We start from the raw sequence: 15,845 nt of genomic DNA on the forward strand, positions 1-15,845 counted from the left end.
CAAAAACAACCTTTCCCACTTGGCGCTGCGCCAGGCACAAAAATGGCCATATGTCTGGAGATTGGTCCCACGCCCAAAGAGCCAGCAGGGAAAACTATGCCTTGTTCTAAAGCTCTTTGGGAACCGCTTGCGTGACCCCACACACCTGGGGGCTGCAGGCTTTCCTGCTGCCTTCAGCCTCAAAACCACCCTTTCCCACTTGGCGTCGCGCCAGGCACAAAAATGGCTATATTTCTGGAGACTGGTCCCTTTCCCAAAGAGCCAGCAGGGAAAACTATGCCTTGTTCTAAAGCTCTTTGGGAACCGCTTGCGTAGCCCCACAGACCTGCGGGCTGCAGACTTTCCTCCTGCCTTCAACCTCAAAACTACCCTTTCCCACATGGCGTCACGCCAGGCACAAAAATGGTCATATGGCTGGAGATTGGTCCCACGCCAAAGAGCCAGCAGGGAAAACTATGCCTTGTTCTAAAGCTCTTTGGGAACCGCTTGCGTAGCCCCACACACCTGGGGGCTGCAGGCTTTCCTCCTGCCTTCAGCCTGAAAACCACCCTTTCTGACATGGCGTCACGCCAGGCACAAAAATGGCCATATGTCTGGAGACTGGTCCCACGCCCAAAGAGCCAGCAGGGAAAACTATGCCTTGTTCTAAAGCTCTTTGGGAACGGCTTGCGTAGCCCCACACACCTGGGGGCTGCAGGCTTTCCTGCTGCCTTCAGCCTCAAAACCACCCTTTCCCACTTGGCGCCGCACGAGGCCCAAAAATGGCCATATGTCTGGAGACTGGTCCCACGCCCAAAGAGCCAGCAGGGAAAACTATGCCTTGTTCTAAGCTCTTTGGGAACCGCTTGCGTCGCCCCACACACCTGGGGACTGCAGACTTTCCTGCTGCCTTCAGCCTCAAAACCACCCTTTCTCACTTGGCGTCACGCCAGGCACAAAAATGGTCATATGGCTGGAGACTGGTCCCACGCCAAAGAGCCAGCAGGGAAAACTATGCCTTGTTGTAAAGCTCTTTGGGAACCGCTTGCGTAGCCCCACACACCTGGGGGCTGCAGGCTTTCCTCCTGCCTTCAGCCTGAAAACCACCCTTTCCGACATGGCGTCACGCCAGGCACAAAAATGGCCATATGTCTGGAGACTGGTCCCACGCCCAAAGTGCCAGCAGGGAAAACTATGCCTTGTTCTAAAGCTCTTTGGGAACGGCTTGCATAGCCCCACACACCTGGGGTCTGCAAGCTTTCCTGCTGCCTTCAGCCTCAAAAACACCCGTTCCCACACGGCGTCACGCCAGGCACAAAAATGGCCATATGTCTGGAGATTGGTCCCACGCCCAAAGAGCCAGCAGGGAAAACTATGCCTGGTTCTAAAGCTCTTTGGGAACCGGTTGCGTAGCCCCACACACCTGGGGGCTGCAGGCTTTCCTGCTGCCTTCAGCCTCAAAACCACCCTTTCCCACTTGGCGTCGCGCCAGGCACAAAAATGGCTATATTTCTGGAGACTGGTCCCACGCCCAAAGAGCCAGCAGGGAAAACTATGCCTTGTTCTAAAGCTCTTTGGGAACCGCTTGCGTGGCCCCACAGACCTGCGGGCTGCAGACTTTCCTGCTGCCTTCAGCCTCAAAACTACCCTTTCCCACATGGCGTCACGCCAGGCACAAAAATGGTCATATGGCTGGAGATTGGTCCCACGCCAAAGAGCCAGCAGGGAAAACTATGCCTTGTTCTAAAGCTCTTTGGGAACCGCTTGCGTAGCCCCACACACCTGGGGGCTGCAGGCTTTCCTCCTGCCTTCAGCCTGAAAACCACCCTTTCCGACATGGCGTCACGCCAGGCACAAAAATGGCCATATGTCAGGAGACTGGTCCCACGCCCAAAGAGCCAGCAGGGAAAACTATGCCTTGTTCTAAAGCTCTTTGGGAACGGCTTGCGTAGCCCCACACACCTGGGTGCTGCAGGCTTTCCTGCTGCCTTCAGCCTCAAAACCACCCTTTCCCACTTGGCGCCGCACGAGGCCCAAAAATGGCCATATGTCTGGAGACTGGTCCCACGCCCAAAGAGCCAGCAGGGAAAACTATGCCTTGTTCTAAAGCTCTTTGGGAACCGCTTGCGTAGCCCCACACACCTGGGGACTGCAGACTTTCCTGCTGCCTTCAGCCTCAAAACCACCCTTTCCCACTTGGTGTCACGCCAGGCACAAAAATGGCCATATGTCTGGAGATTGGTCCCACGCCCAAAGAGCCAGCAGGGAAAACTATGCCTTGTCCTAAAGCTCTTTGGGAACCGCTTGCGTAGCCCCACACACCTGGGGGCTGCAGGCTTTCCTGCTGCCTTCAGCCTCAAAACCACCCTTTCCCACTTGGCGCCGCGCCAGGCCCAAAAATGGCCATATGTCTAGAGATTTGTCCCACGCCCAAACAGCCAGCAGGGAAAACGATGCCTTGTTCTAAAGCTCTTTGGGAACCGCTTGCGTAGCCCCACACACCTGGGGGATGCAGGCTTTCCTGCTGCCTTCAGCCTCAAAACCACCCTTTCCCACATGGCGTCACGCCAGGCACAAAAATGGCCATATATCTGGAGACTGGTCCCACGCCCAAAGAGCCAGCAGGGAAAACGTTGCCTTGTTCTAAAGCTCTTTGGGAAGCGCTTGCGTGGCCCCACACACCTGGGGGCTGCACGCTTTCCTGCTGCCTTCAGCCTCAAAACCACCCTTTCCCACTTGGCGCCGCGCCAGGCCCAAAAATGGCCATATGGCTGGAGATTGGTCCCACGCCCAAAGAGCCAGCAGGGAAAACTATGCCTTGTTCTAAAGCTCTTTGGGAACCGCTTGCGTGGCCCCACACACCTGGGGGCTGCAGGCTTTCCTGCTGCCTTCAGCCTCAAAACCACACTTTCCCACTTGGCCCCGCGCCAGGCACAAAAATAGCTATATTTCTGGAGACTGGTCCCACGCCCAAAGAGCCAGCAGGGAAAACTATGCCTTGTTGTAAAGCTCTTTGGGAACCGCTTGCGTGGCCCCACACACCTGGGGGCTGCAGGCTTTCCTGCTGCCTTCAGCCTCAAAACCACACTTTCCCACTTGGCCCCGCGCCAGGCACAAAAATAGCTATATTTCTGGAGACTGGTCCCACGCCCAAAGAGCCAGCAGGGAAAACGTTGCCTTGTTCTAAAGCTCTTTGGGAACCGCTTGCGTAGCCCCACACAAAATGGGGGCTGCAGGCATTCCTGCTCTCTTCAGTCTCAAAACCACGCTTTCCCACTTGGCGCCGCGCCAGGCACAAAAATGGCCATATGTCTGGAGACTGGTCCCACGCCCAGAGAGCCAGCAGGGAAAACTATGCCTTGTTCTAAAGCTCTTTGGGAACCGCTTGCGTGGCCCCACACACATGGGGGCTGCAGGCTTTCCTGCTGCCTTCAGCCTCAAAACCACCCTTTCCGACTTGGCGTTGCGCCACGCACAAAAATGGCTATATTTCTGGAGACTGGTCCCTTTCCCAAAGAGCCAGCAGGGAAAACTATGCCTGGTTCTAAAGCTCTTTGGGAACCGCTTGCGTGGCGTCACAGACCTGGGGGTTGCAGACTTTCCTGCTGCCTTCAGACTCAAAACCACCCTTTTCCCACTTGGCCCCGCGCCAGGCACAAAAATGGCCATATGTCTGGAGACTGGTCCCACGCCCAAAGAGCCAGCAGGGAAAACTATGCCTTGTTCTAAAGCTCTTTGGGAACCGCTTGCGTAGCCCCACACACCTGGGGGCTGCAGGCTTTCCTGCTGCCTTCAGCCTCAAAACCACCCTTTCCCACTTGGCGTCACGCCAGGCACAAAAATGGTCATATGTCTGGAGACTGGTCCCACGCCCAAAGAGCCAGCAGGGAAAACTATGCCTGGTTCTAAAGCTCTTTGGGAACCGCTTGCATAGCCCCACACACCTGGGGGCTGCAGGCTTTCCTGCTCTCTTCAGCCTCAAAACCACCCTTTCCCACTTGGCGCCGCGCCAGGCCCAAAAATGGCCATATGTCTGGAGATTGGTCCCACGCCGAAAGAGCCAGCAGGGAAAACTATGCCTTGTTCTAAAGCTCTTTGGGAACCGCTTGCGTAGCCCCACACACCTGGGGGCTGCAGGCTTTCCTGCTGCCTTCAGCCTCAAAACCACCCTTTCCCACTTGGCGCCGCGCCAGCACAAAAATGGCCATATGTCTGGAGACTGGTCCCACGCCCAAAGAGCCAGCAGGGAAAACTATGCCTTGTTCTAAAGCTCTTAGGGAACGGCTTGCGTAGCCCCACACACCTGGGGGCTGCAGGCTTTCCTGCTGCCTTCAGCCTCAAAACCACCCTTTCCCTCTTGGCGTCGCGCCAGGCACAAAAATGGCTATATTTCTGGAGACTGGTCCCACGCCCAAAGAGCCAGCAGGGAAAACTATGCCTTGTTCTAAAGCTCTTTGGGAACGGCTTGCGTAGCCCCACACAAACTGGGGGCTGCAGGCATTCCTGCTCTCTTCAGTCTCAAAACCACCCTTTCCCACTTGGCGTCACGCCAGGCACAAAAATGGCCATATGTCTGGAGACTGGTCCCACGCCCAGAGAGCCAGCAGGGAAAACTATGCCTTGTTCTAAAGCTCTTTGGGAACCGCTTGCGTGGCCCCACAGACCTGGGGGCTGCAGGCTTTCCTGCTGCCTTCAGCCTCAAAACCACCCTTTCCGACTTGGCGTCGCGCCACGCACAAAAATGGCTATATTTCTGGAGACTGGTCCCTTTCCCAAAGAGCCAGCAGGGAAAACTATGCCTTGTTCTAAAGCTCTTTGGGAACCGCTTGCGTGGCGTCACAGACCTGGGGGTTGCAGACTTTCCTACTGCCTTCAGACTCAAAACCATCCTTTTCCCACTTGGCCCCGCGCCAGGCACAAAAATGGCCATATGTCTGGAGATTGGTCCCACGCCCAAAGAGCCAGCAGGGAAAACTATGCCTTGTTCTAAAGCTCTTTGGGAACCGCTTGCGTAGCCCCACACACCTGGGGGCTGCAGGCTTTCCTGCTGCCTTCAGCCTCAAAACCACCCTTTCCCACTTGGCACCGCGCCAGGCACAAAAATGGCCATATGTCTGGAGACTGGTCCCACGCCCAAAGAGCCAGCAGGGAAAACTATGCCTTGTTCTAAAGCTCTTTGGGAACGGCTTGCGTAGCCCCACAGACCTTGGGGCTGCAAGCTCTCCTGCTGCCTTCAGCCTCAAAACCACCCTTTCCCACTTGGCGCCGCGCCAGGCCCAAAAATGGCCATATGTCTGGAGACTGGTCCCACGCCCAAAGAGCCAGCAGGGAAAACTATGCCTTGTTCTAAAGCTCTTTGGGAACCGCTTGCGTGGCCCCACAGACCTGCGGGCTGCAGGCTTTCCTGCTGCCTTCAGCCTCAAAACCACCCTTTCCCACATGGCGCCGCGCCAGGCACAAAAATGGCCATATGGCTGGAGATTGGTCCCACGCCCAAAGAGCCAGCAGGGAAAGCTATGCCTTGTTCTAAAGCTCTTTGGGAACCGCTTGCGTGGCCCCACACACCTGCGGGCTGCAGGCTTTCCTGCTGCCTTCAGCCTCAAAACCACCCTTTCCCACTTGGCGTCGCGCCAGGCACAAAAATGGTCATATGTCTGGAGACTGCTCCCTTTCACAAAGAGCCAGCAGGGAAAACTATGCCTTGTTCTAAAGCTCTTTGGGAACTGCTTGCGTGGCCCCACAGACCTGGGGGCTGCAGGCTTTCCTGCTGCCTTCAGCCTCAAAACCACCCTTTCCCTCTTGGCGTCGTGCCAGGCACAAAAATGGCTATATTTCTGGAGACTGGTCCCACGCCCAAAGAGCCAGCAGGGAAAACTATGCCTTGTTCTAAAGCTCTTTGGGAACGGCTTGCGTAGCCCCACACAAAATGGGGGCTGCAGGCTTTCCTGCTGCCTTCAGCCTCAAAACCACCCTTTCCGACTTGGCGTTGCGCCACGCACAAAAATGGCTATATTTCTGGAGACTGGTCCCTTTCCCAAAGAGCCAGCAGGGAAAACTATGCCTGGTTCTAAAGCTCTTTGGGAACCGCTTGCGTGGCGTCACAGAGCTGGGGGCTGCAGGCTTTCCTGCTGCCTTCAGCCTCAAAACCACCCTTTCCCTCTTGGCGTCGCGCCAGGCACAAAAATGGCTATATTTCTGGAGACTGGTCCCACGCCCAAAGAGCCAGCAGGGAAAACTATGCCTTGTTCTAAAGCTCTTTGGGAACGGCTTGCGTAGCCCCACACAAACTGGGGGCTGCAGGCATTCCTGCTCTCTTCAGTCTCAAAACCACCCTTTCCCACTTGGCGCCGCGCCAGGCACAAAAATGGCCATATGTCTGGAGACTGGTCCCACGCCCAGAGAGCCAGCAGGGAAAACTATGCCTTGTTCTAAAGCTCTTTGGGAACCGCTTGCGTGGCCCCACAGACCTGGGGGCTGCAGGCTTTCCTGCTGCCTTCAGCCTCAAAACCACCCTTTCCCACTTGGCGTCGCGCCACGCACAAAAATGGCTATATTTCTGGAGACTGGTCCCTTTCCCAAAGAGCCAGCAGGGAAAACTATGCCTTGTTCTAAAGCTCTTTGGGAACCGCTTGCGTGGCGTCACAGACCTGGGGGTTGCAGACTTTCCTACTGCCTTCAGACTCAAAACCATCCTTTTCCCACTTGGCCCCGCGCCAGGCACAAAAATGGCCATATGTCTGGAGATTGGTCCCACGCCCAAAGAGCCAGCAGGGAAAACTATGCCTTGTTCTAAAGCTCTTTGGGAACCGCTTGTGTAGCCCCACACACCTGGGGGCTGCAGGCTTTCCTGCTGCCTTCAGCCTCAAAACCACCCTTTCCCAATTGGCGTCACGCCAGGCACAAAAATGGCCATATGTCTGGAGACTGGTCCCAAGCCCAAAGAGCCAGCAGGGAAAACTATGCCTTGTTCTAAAGCTCTTTGGGAACCGCTTGCGTAGCCCCACAGACCTGGGGGCTGCAGGCTTTCCTGCTCTATTCAGCCTGAAAGGCACCCTGTCCCACTTGGCGCCGCGCCAGGCCCAAAAATGGCCATATGTCTGGAGATTGGTCCCACGCCGAAAGAGCCAGCAGGGAAAACTATGCCTTGTTCTAAAGCTCTTTGGGAACCGCTTGCGTAGCCCCACAGACCTGGGGGCTGCAGGCTTTCCTGCTGCCTTCAGCCTCAAAACCACCCTTTCCCACTTGGTGCCGCGCCAGGCCCAAAAATGGCCATATGTCTGGAGATTGGTCCCACGCCCAAAGAGCCAGCAGGGAAAACTATGCCTTGTTCTAAAGCTCTTTGGGAACCGCTTGCGTAGCCCCACACACCTGGGGGCTGCAGGCTTTCCTGCTGCCTTCAGCCTCAAAACCACCCTTTCCCACTTGGCACCGCGCCAGGCACAAAAATGGCCATATGTCTGGAGACTGGTCCCACGCCCAAAGAGCCAGCAGGGAAAACTATGCCTTGTTCTAAAGCTCTTTGGGAACGGCTTGCGTAGCCCCACAGACCTTGGGGCTGCAAGCTCTCCTGCTGCCTTCAGCCTCAAAACCACCCTTTCCCACTTGGCGCCGCGCCAGGCCCAAAAATGGCCATATGTCTGGAGACTGGTCCCACGCCCAAAGAGCCAGCAGGGAAAACTATGCCTTGTTCTAAAGCTCTTTGGGAACCGCTTACGTAGCCCCACAGAGCTGGGGGCTGCAGACTTTCCTGCTGCCTTCAGCCTCAAAACCACCCTTTCCCACTTGGCGCCGCGCCAGGCACAAAAATGGCCATATGTCTGGAGACTGGTCCCACGCCCAAAGAGCCAGCAGGGAAAACTATGCCTTGTTCTAAAGCTCTTTGGGAACCGCTTGCGTGGCCCAACACACCTGCGGGCTGCAGGCTTTCCTGCTGCCTTCAGCCTCAAAACCACCCTTTCCCACTTGGCGCCGCGCCAGGCACAAAAATGGCCATATGGCTGGAGATTGGTCCCACGCCCAAAGAGCCAGCAGGGAAAGCTATGCCTTGTTCTAAAGCTCTTTGGGAACCGCTTGCGTGGCCCCACACACCTGCGGGCTGCAGGCTTTCCTGCTGCCTTCAGCCTCAAAACCACCCTTTCCCACTTGGCGTCGCGCCAGGCACAAAAATGGTCATATGTCTGGAGACTGCTCCCTTTCACAAAGAGCCAGCAGGGAAAACTATGCCTTGTTCTAAAGCTCTTTGGGAACTGCTTGCGTGGCCCCACAGACCTGGGGGCTGCAGGCTTTCCTGCTGCCTTCAGCCTCAAAACCACCCTTTCCCTCTTGGCGTCGCGCCAGGCACAAAAATGGCTATATTTCTGGAGACTGGTCCCACGCCCAAAGAGCCAGCAGGGAAAACTATGCCTTGTTCTAAAGCTCTTTGGGAACGGCTTGCGTAGCCCCACACAAACTGGGGGCTGCAGGCATTCCTGCTCTCTTCAGCCTCAAAGGCACCCTTTCCCACTTGGCGCCGCGCCAGGCACAAAAATGGCCATATATCTGGAGACTGGTCCCACGCCCAGAGAGCCAGCAGGGAAAACTATGCCTTGTTCTAAAGCTCTTTGGGAACCGCTTGCGTGGCCCCACACACCTGGGGGCTGCAGGCTTTCCTGCTGCCTTCAGCCTCAAAACCACCCTTTCCGACTTGGCGTTGCGCCACGCACAAAAATGGCTATATTTCTGGAGACTGGTCCCTTTCCCAAAGAGCCAGCAGGGAAAACTATGCCTGGTTCTAAAGCTCTTTGGGAACCGCTTGCGTGGCGTCACAGACCTGGGGGTTGCAGACTTTCCTGCTGCCTTCAGACTCAAAACCACCCTTTTCCCACTTGGCCCCGCGCCAGGCACAAAAATGGCCATATGTCTGGAGACTGGTCCCACGCCCAAAGAGCCAGCAGGGAAAACTATGCCTTGTTCTAAAGCTCTTTGGGAACCGCTTGCATAGCCCCACACACCTGGGGGCTGCAGGCTTTCCTGCTCTCTTCAGCCTCAAAGGCACCCTGTCCCACTTGGCGCCGCGCCAGGCCCAAAAATGGCCATATGTCTGGAGATTGGTCCCACGCCGAAAGAGCCAGCAGGGAAAACTATGCCTGGTTCTAAAGCTCTTTGGGAACCGCTTGCGTAGCCCCACACACCTGGGGGCTGCAGGCTTTCCTGCTGCCTTCAGCCTCAAAACCACCCTTTCCCACTTGGCCTCGCGCCAGCACAAAAATGGCCATATGTCTGGAGACTGGTCCCACGCCCAAAGAGCCAGCAGGGAAAACTATGCCTTGTTCTAAAGCTCTTAGGGAACGGCTTGCGTAGCCCCACACACCTGGGGGCTGCAGGCTTTCCTGCTGCCTTCAGCCTCAAAACCACCCTTTCCCACTTGGCCCCGCGCCAGCACAAAAATGGCCATATGTCTGGAGACTGGTCCCACGCCCAAAGAGCCAGCAGGGAAAACGTTGCCTTGTTCTAAAGCTCTTAGGGAACGGCTTGCGTAGCCCCACACACCTGGGGGCTGCAGGCTTTCCTGCTGCCTTCAGCCTCAAAACCACCCTTTCCCACTTAGTGCCGCGCCAGGCCCAAAAATGGCCATATGTCTGGAGACTGGTCCCACGCCCAAAGAGCCGGCAGGGAAAACTATGCCTTGTTCTAAAGCTCTTTGGGAACCGCTTGCGTAGCCCCACACACCTGGGGGCTGCGGCTTTCCTGCTCTCTTCAGCCTCAGAGGCACCCTTTCCCACTTGGCGACACGCCAGGCACAAAAATGCCCATATGTCTGGAGCTTGGTTCCACGCCCAAAGAGCCAGCAGGGAAAACGATGCCTTGTTCTAAAGCTCTTTGGGAACCGCTTGCGTGGCCCCACACACCTGGGGACTGCAGGCTTTCCTGCTGCCTTCAGCCTCAAAACCACCCTTTCCGACTTGGCGTCGCGCCAGGCACAAAAATGGCCATATGTCTGGAGATTGGTCCCACGCCGAAAGAGCCAGCAGGGAAAACTATGCCTGGTTCTAAAGCTCTTTGGGAACCGCTTGCGTAGCCCCACACACCTGGGGGCTGCAGGCTTTCCTGCTGCCTTCAGCCTCAAAACCACCCTTTCCCACTTGGCCTCGCGCCAGCACAAAAATGGCCATATGTCTGGAGACTGGTCCCACGCCCAAAGAGCCAGCAGGGAAAACTATGCCTTGTTCTAAAGCTCTTAGGGAACGGCTTGCGTAGCCCCACACACCTGGGGGCTGCAGGCTTTCCTGCTGCCTTCAGCCTCAAAACCACCCTTTCCCACTTGGCCCCGCGCCAGCACAAAAATGGCCATATGTCTGGAGACTGGTCCCACGCCCAAAGAGCCAGCAGGGAAAACGTTGCCTTGTTCTAAAGCTCTTAGGGAACGGCTTGCGTAGCCCCACACACCTGGGGGCTGCAGGCTTTCCTGCTGCCTTCAGCCTCAAAACCACCCTTTCCCACTTAGTGCCGCGCCAGGCCCAAAAATGGCCATATGTCTGGAGACTGGTCCCACGCCCAAAGAGCCGGCAGGGAAAACTATGCCTTGTTCTAAAGCTCTTTGGGAACCGCTTGCGTAGCCCCACACACCTGGGGGCTGCGGCTTTCCTGCTCTCTTCAGCCTCAGAGGCACCCTTTCCCACTTGGCGACACGCCAGGCACAAAAATGCCCATATGTCTGGAGCTTGGTTCCACGCCCAAAGAGCCAGCAGGGAAAACGATGCCTTGTTCTAAAGCTCTTTGGGAACCGCTTGCGTGGCCCCACACACCTGGGGACTGCAGGCTTTCCTGCTGCCTTCAGCCTCAAAACCACCCTTTCCGACTTGGCGCCGCGCCAGGCACAAAAATGGCCATATGTCTGGAGATTGGTCCCACGCCCAAAGAGCCAGCAGGGAAAACTATGCCTTGTTCTAAAGCTCTTTGGAAACCGCTTGCGTGGCCCCACAGACCTGGGGGCTGCAGGCTTTCCTGCTGCCTTCAGCCTCAAAACCACCCTTTCCCTCTTGGCGTCGCGCCAGGCACAAAAATGGCTATATTTCTGGAGACTGGTCCCACGCCCAAAGAGCCAGCAGGGAAAACTATGCCTTGTTCTAAAGCTCTTTGGGAACGGCTTGCGTAGCCCCACACAAACTGGGGGCTGCAGGCATTCCTGCTCTCTTCAGTCTCAAAACCACCCTTTCCCACTTGGCGCCGCGCCAGGCACAAAAATGGCCATATGTCTGGAGATTGGTCCCACGCCGAAAGAGCCAGCAGGGAAAACTATGCCTTGTTCTAAAGCTCTTTGGGAACCGCTTGCGTAGCCCCACACACCTGGGGGCTGCAGGCTTTCCTGCTACCTTCAGCCTCAAAACCACCCTTTCCCACTTGGCGCCGCGCCAGGCCCAAAAATGGCCATATGTCTGGAGATTGGTCCCACGCCCAAAGAGCCAGCAGGGAAAACTATGCCTTGTTGTAAAGCTCTTTGGGAACCGCTTGCGTAGCCCCACACACCTGGGGGCTGCAGGCTTTCCTGCTGCCTTCAGCCTCAAAACCACCCTTTCCCACTTGGCACCGCGCCAGGCACAAAAATGGCCATATGTCTGGAGACTGGTCCCACGCCCAAAGAGCCAGCAGGGAAAACGATGCCTTGTTCTAAAGCTCTTTGGGAACCGCTTGCGTGGCCCCACAGACCTGCGGGGTGCAGGCTTTCCTGCTCTCTTCAGCCTCAGAGGCACCCTTTCCGACTTGGCGCCGCGCCAGGCACAAAAATGGCCATATGTCTGGAGATTGGTCCCACGCCCAAAGAGCCAGCAGGGAAAACTATGCCTTGTTCTAAAGCTCTTTGGAAACCGCTTGCGTAGCCCCACAGACCTGGGGGCTGCAGGCTTTCCTGCTGCCTTCAGCCTCAAAACCACCCTTTCCCTCTTGGCGTCGCGCCAGGCACAAAAATGGCTATATTTCTGGAGACTGGTCCCACGCCCAAAGAGCCAGCAGGGAAAACTATGCCTTGTTCTAAAGCTCTTTGGGAACGGCTTGCGTAGCCCCACACAAACTGGGGGCTGCAGGCATTCCTGCTCTCTTCAGCCTCAAAGGCACCCTTTCCCACTTGGCGCCGCGCCAGGCACAAAAATGGCCATATGTCTGGAGACTGGTCCCACGCCCAGAGAGCCAGCAGGGAAAACTATGCCTTGTTCTAAAGCTCTTTGGGAACCGCTTGCGTGGCCCCACACACCTGGGGACTGCAGGCTTTCCTGCTGCCTTCAGCCTCAAAACCACCCTTTCCCACTTGGCGCCGCGCCAGGCACAAAAATGGCCATATGTCTGGAGATTGGTCCCACGCCCAAAGAGCCAGCAGGGAAAACTATGCCTTGTTCTAAAGCTCTTTGGGAACCGCTTGCGTAGCCCCACACACCTGGGGGCTGCAGGCTTTCCTGCTGCCTTCAGCCTCAAAACCACCCTTTCCCACTTGGCACCGCGCCAGGCCCAAAAATGGCCATATGTCTGGAGACTGCTCCCACGCCCAAAGAGCCAGCAGGGAAAACTATGCCTTGTTGTAAAGCTCTTTGGGAACCGCTTGCGTAGCCCCACACACCTGGGGGCTGCAGGCTTTCCTGCTGCTTTCAGCCTCAAAACCACCCTTTCCCACTTGGCGTCGCTCCAGGCACAAAAATGGCCATATGTCTGGAGATTGGTCCCACGCCCAAAGAGCCAGCAGGGAAAACTATGCCTTGTTCTAAAGCTCTTTGGGAACCGCTTGCGTGGCCCCACAGACCTGGGGGCTGCAGGCTTTCCTACTGCCTTCAGCCTCAAAACCACCCTTTCCCACTTGGCGCCGCGCCAGGCCCAAAAATGGCCATATGTCTGGAGATTGGTCCCACGCCAAAACAGCCAGCAGGGAAAACTATGCCTTATTCTAAAGCTCTTTGGGAACCGTTTGCGTAGCCCCACACACCTGGGGGCTGCAGTCTTTCCTGCTCTCTTCAGCCTCAAAAGCACCCTTTCCCACTTGGCGCCGCGCCAGTCACAAAAATGGCCATATGTCTGGAGACTGGTCCCACGCCCAAAGAGCCAGCAGGGAAAACTATGCCTTGTTCTAAAGCTCTTAGGGAACGGCTTGCGTAGCCCCACAGACCTGGGGGCTGCAGGCTTTCCTGCTGCCTTCAGCCTCAAAGGCACCCTTTCCCACTTGGCGCCGCGCCAGGCACAAAAATGGCCCTATGTCTGGAGACTGGTCCCTTTCCCAAAGAGCCAGCAGGGAAAACTATGCCTTGTTCTAAAGCTCTTTGGGAACCGCTTGCGTGGCCCCACACACCAGGGTGCTGCAGGCTTTCCTGCTGCCTTCAGCCTCAAAACCACCCTTTCCCACATGGTGTTACGCCAGGCCCAAAAATGGCCATATGTCTGGAGATTGGTCCCACGCCCAAAGAGCCAGCAGGGAAAACTATGCCTTGTTCTAAAGCTCTTTGGGAACCGCTTGCGTAGCCCCACACACCTGGGGGCTGCAGGCTTTCCTGCTGCCTTCAGCCTCAAAACCACCCTTTCCCACATGGCGTCACGCCAGGCACAAAAATGGCCATATGTCTGGAGACTGGTCCCACGCCCAAAGAGCCAGCAGGGAAAAATATGCCTTGTTCTAAAGCTCTTTGGGAACCGCTTGCGTAGCCCCACACACCTGGGGGCTGCAGGCTTTCCTGCTGCCTTCAGCCTCAAAACCACCCTTTCCCACATGGCGCTGCGCCAGGCACAAAAATGGCCATATGTCTAGAGATTGGTCCCACGCCCAAAGAGCCAGCAGGGAAAACTATGCCTTGTTCTAAAGCTCTTTGGGAACCGCTTGCGTAGCCCCACAGACCTGGGGGCTGCAGGCTTTCCTGCTGCCTTCAGCCTCAAAACCACCCTTTCCCTCTTGGCGTCGCGCCAGGCACAAAAATGGCTATATTTCTGGAGACTGGTCCCACGCCCAAAGAGCCAGCAGGGAAAACTATGCCTTGTTCTAAAGCTCTTTGGGAACGGCTTGCGTAGCCCCACACAAACTGGGGGCTGCAGGCATTCCTGCTCTCTTCAGCCTCAAAGGCACCCTTTCCCACTTGGCGCCGCGCCAGGCACAAAAATGGCCATATGTCTGGAGACTGGTCCCACGCCCAGAGAGCCAGCAGGGAAAACTATGCCTTGTTCTAAAGCTCTTTGGGAACCGCTTGCGTGGCCCCACACACCTGGGGACTGCAGGCTTTCCTGCTGCCTTCAGCCTCAAAACCACCCTTTCCCACTTGGCGCCGCGCCAGGCACAAAAATGGCCATATGTCTGGAGATTGGTCCCACGCCCAAAGAGCCAGCAGGGAAAACTATGCCTTGTTCTAAAGCTCTTTGGGAACCGCTTGCGTAGCCCCACACACCTGGGGGCTGCAGGCTTTCCTGCTGCCTTCAGCCTCAAAACCACCCTTTCCCACTTGGCACCGCGCCAGGCCCAAAAATGGCCATATGTCTGGAGACTGCTCCCACGCCCAAAGAGCCAGCAGGGAAAACTATGCCTTGTTGTAAAGCTCTTTGGGAACCGCTTGCGTAGCCCCACACACCTGGGGGCTGCAGGCTTTCCTGCTGCCTTCAGCCTCAAAACCACCCTTTCCCACTTGGCGTCGCTCCAGGCACAAAAATGGCCATATGTCTGGAGATTGGTCCCACGCCCAAAGAGCCAGCAGGGAAAACTATGCCTTGTTCTAAAGCTCTTTGGGAACCGCTTGCGTGGCCCCACAGACCTGGGGGCTGCAGGCTTTCCTACTGCCTTCAGCCTCAAAACCACCCTTTCCCACTTGGCGCCGCGCCAGGCCCAAAAATGGCCATATGTCTGGAGATTGGTCCCACGCCAAAACAGCCAGCAGGGAAAACTATGCCTTATTCTAAAGCTCTTTGGGAACCGTTTGCGTAGCCCCACACACCTGGGGGCTGCAGTCTTTCCTGCTCTCTTCAGCCTCAAAAGCACCCTTTCCCACTTGGCGCCGCGCCAGTCACAAAAATGGCCATATGTCTGGAGACTGGTCCCACGCCCAAAGAGCCAGCAGGGAAAACTATGCCTTGTTCTAAAGCTCTTAGGGAACGGCTTGCGTAGCCCCACAGACCTGGGGGCTGCAGGCTTTCCTGCTGCCTTCAGCCTCAAAACCACCCTTTCCCACTTGGCGTCGCGCTAGGCACAAAAATGGCCTTATGTCTGGAGACTGGTCCCTTTCCCAAAGAGCCAGCAGGGAAAACTATGCCTTGTTCTAAAGCTCTTTGGGAACCGCTTGCGTGGCCCCACACACCAGGGGGCTGCAGGCTTTCCTGCTGCCTTCAGCCTCAAAACCACCCTTTCCCACATGGCGTTACGCCAGGCCCAAAAATGGCCATATGTCTGGAGATTGGTCCCACGCCCAAAGAGCCAGCAGGGAAAAATATGCCTTGTTCTAAAGCTCTTTGGGAACGGCTTGCGTAGCCCCACACACCTGGGGGCTGCAGGCTTTCCTGCTGCCTTCAGCCTCAAAGGCACCCTTTCCCACTTGGCGCCGCGCCAGGCACAAAAATGGCCCTATGTCTGGAGACTGGTCCCTTTCCCAAAGAGCCAGCAGGGAAAACTATGCCTTGTTCTAAAGCTCTTTGGGAACCGCTTGCGTGGCCCCACACACCAGGGTGCTGCAGGCTTTCCTGCTGCCTTCAGCCTCAAAACCACCCTTTCCCACTTGGCGCCGCGCCAGGCACAAAAATGGCCATATGTCTGGAGATTGGTCCCACGCCCAAAGAGCCAGCAGGGAAAACTATGCCTTGTTCTAAAGCTCTTTGTAAACCGCTTATGTGGCCCCACAGACCTGGGGGCTGCAGGCTTTCCTGCTGCCTTCAGCCTCAAA

This window comes from Chroicocephalus ridibundus, chromosome 7, assembly GCF_963924245.1.
Source record: "Chroicocephalus ridibundus chromosome 7, bChrRid1.1, whole genome shotgun sequence".
Lineage (NCBI taxonomy): Eukaryota > Metazoa > Chordata > Aves > Charadriiformes > Laridae > Chroicocephalus > Chroicocephalus ridibundus.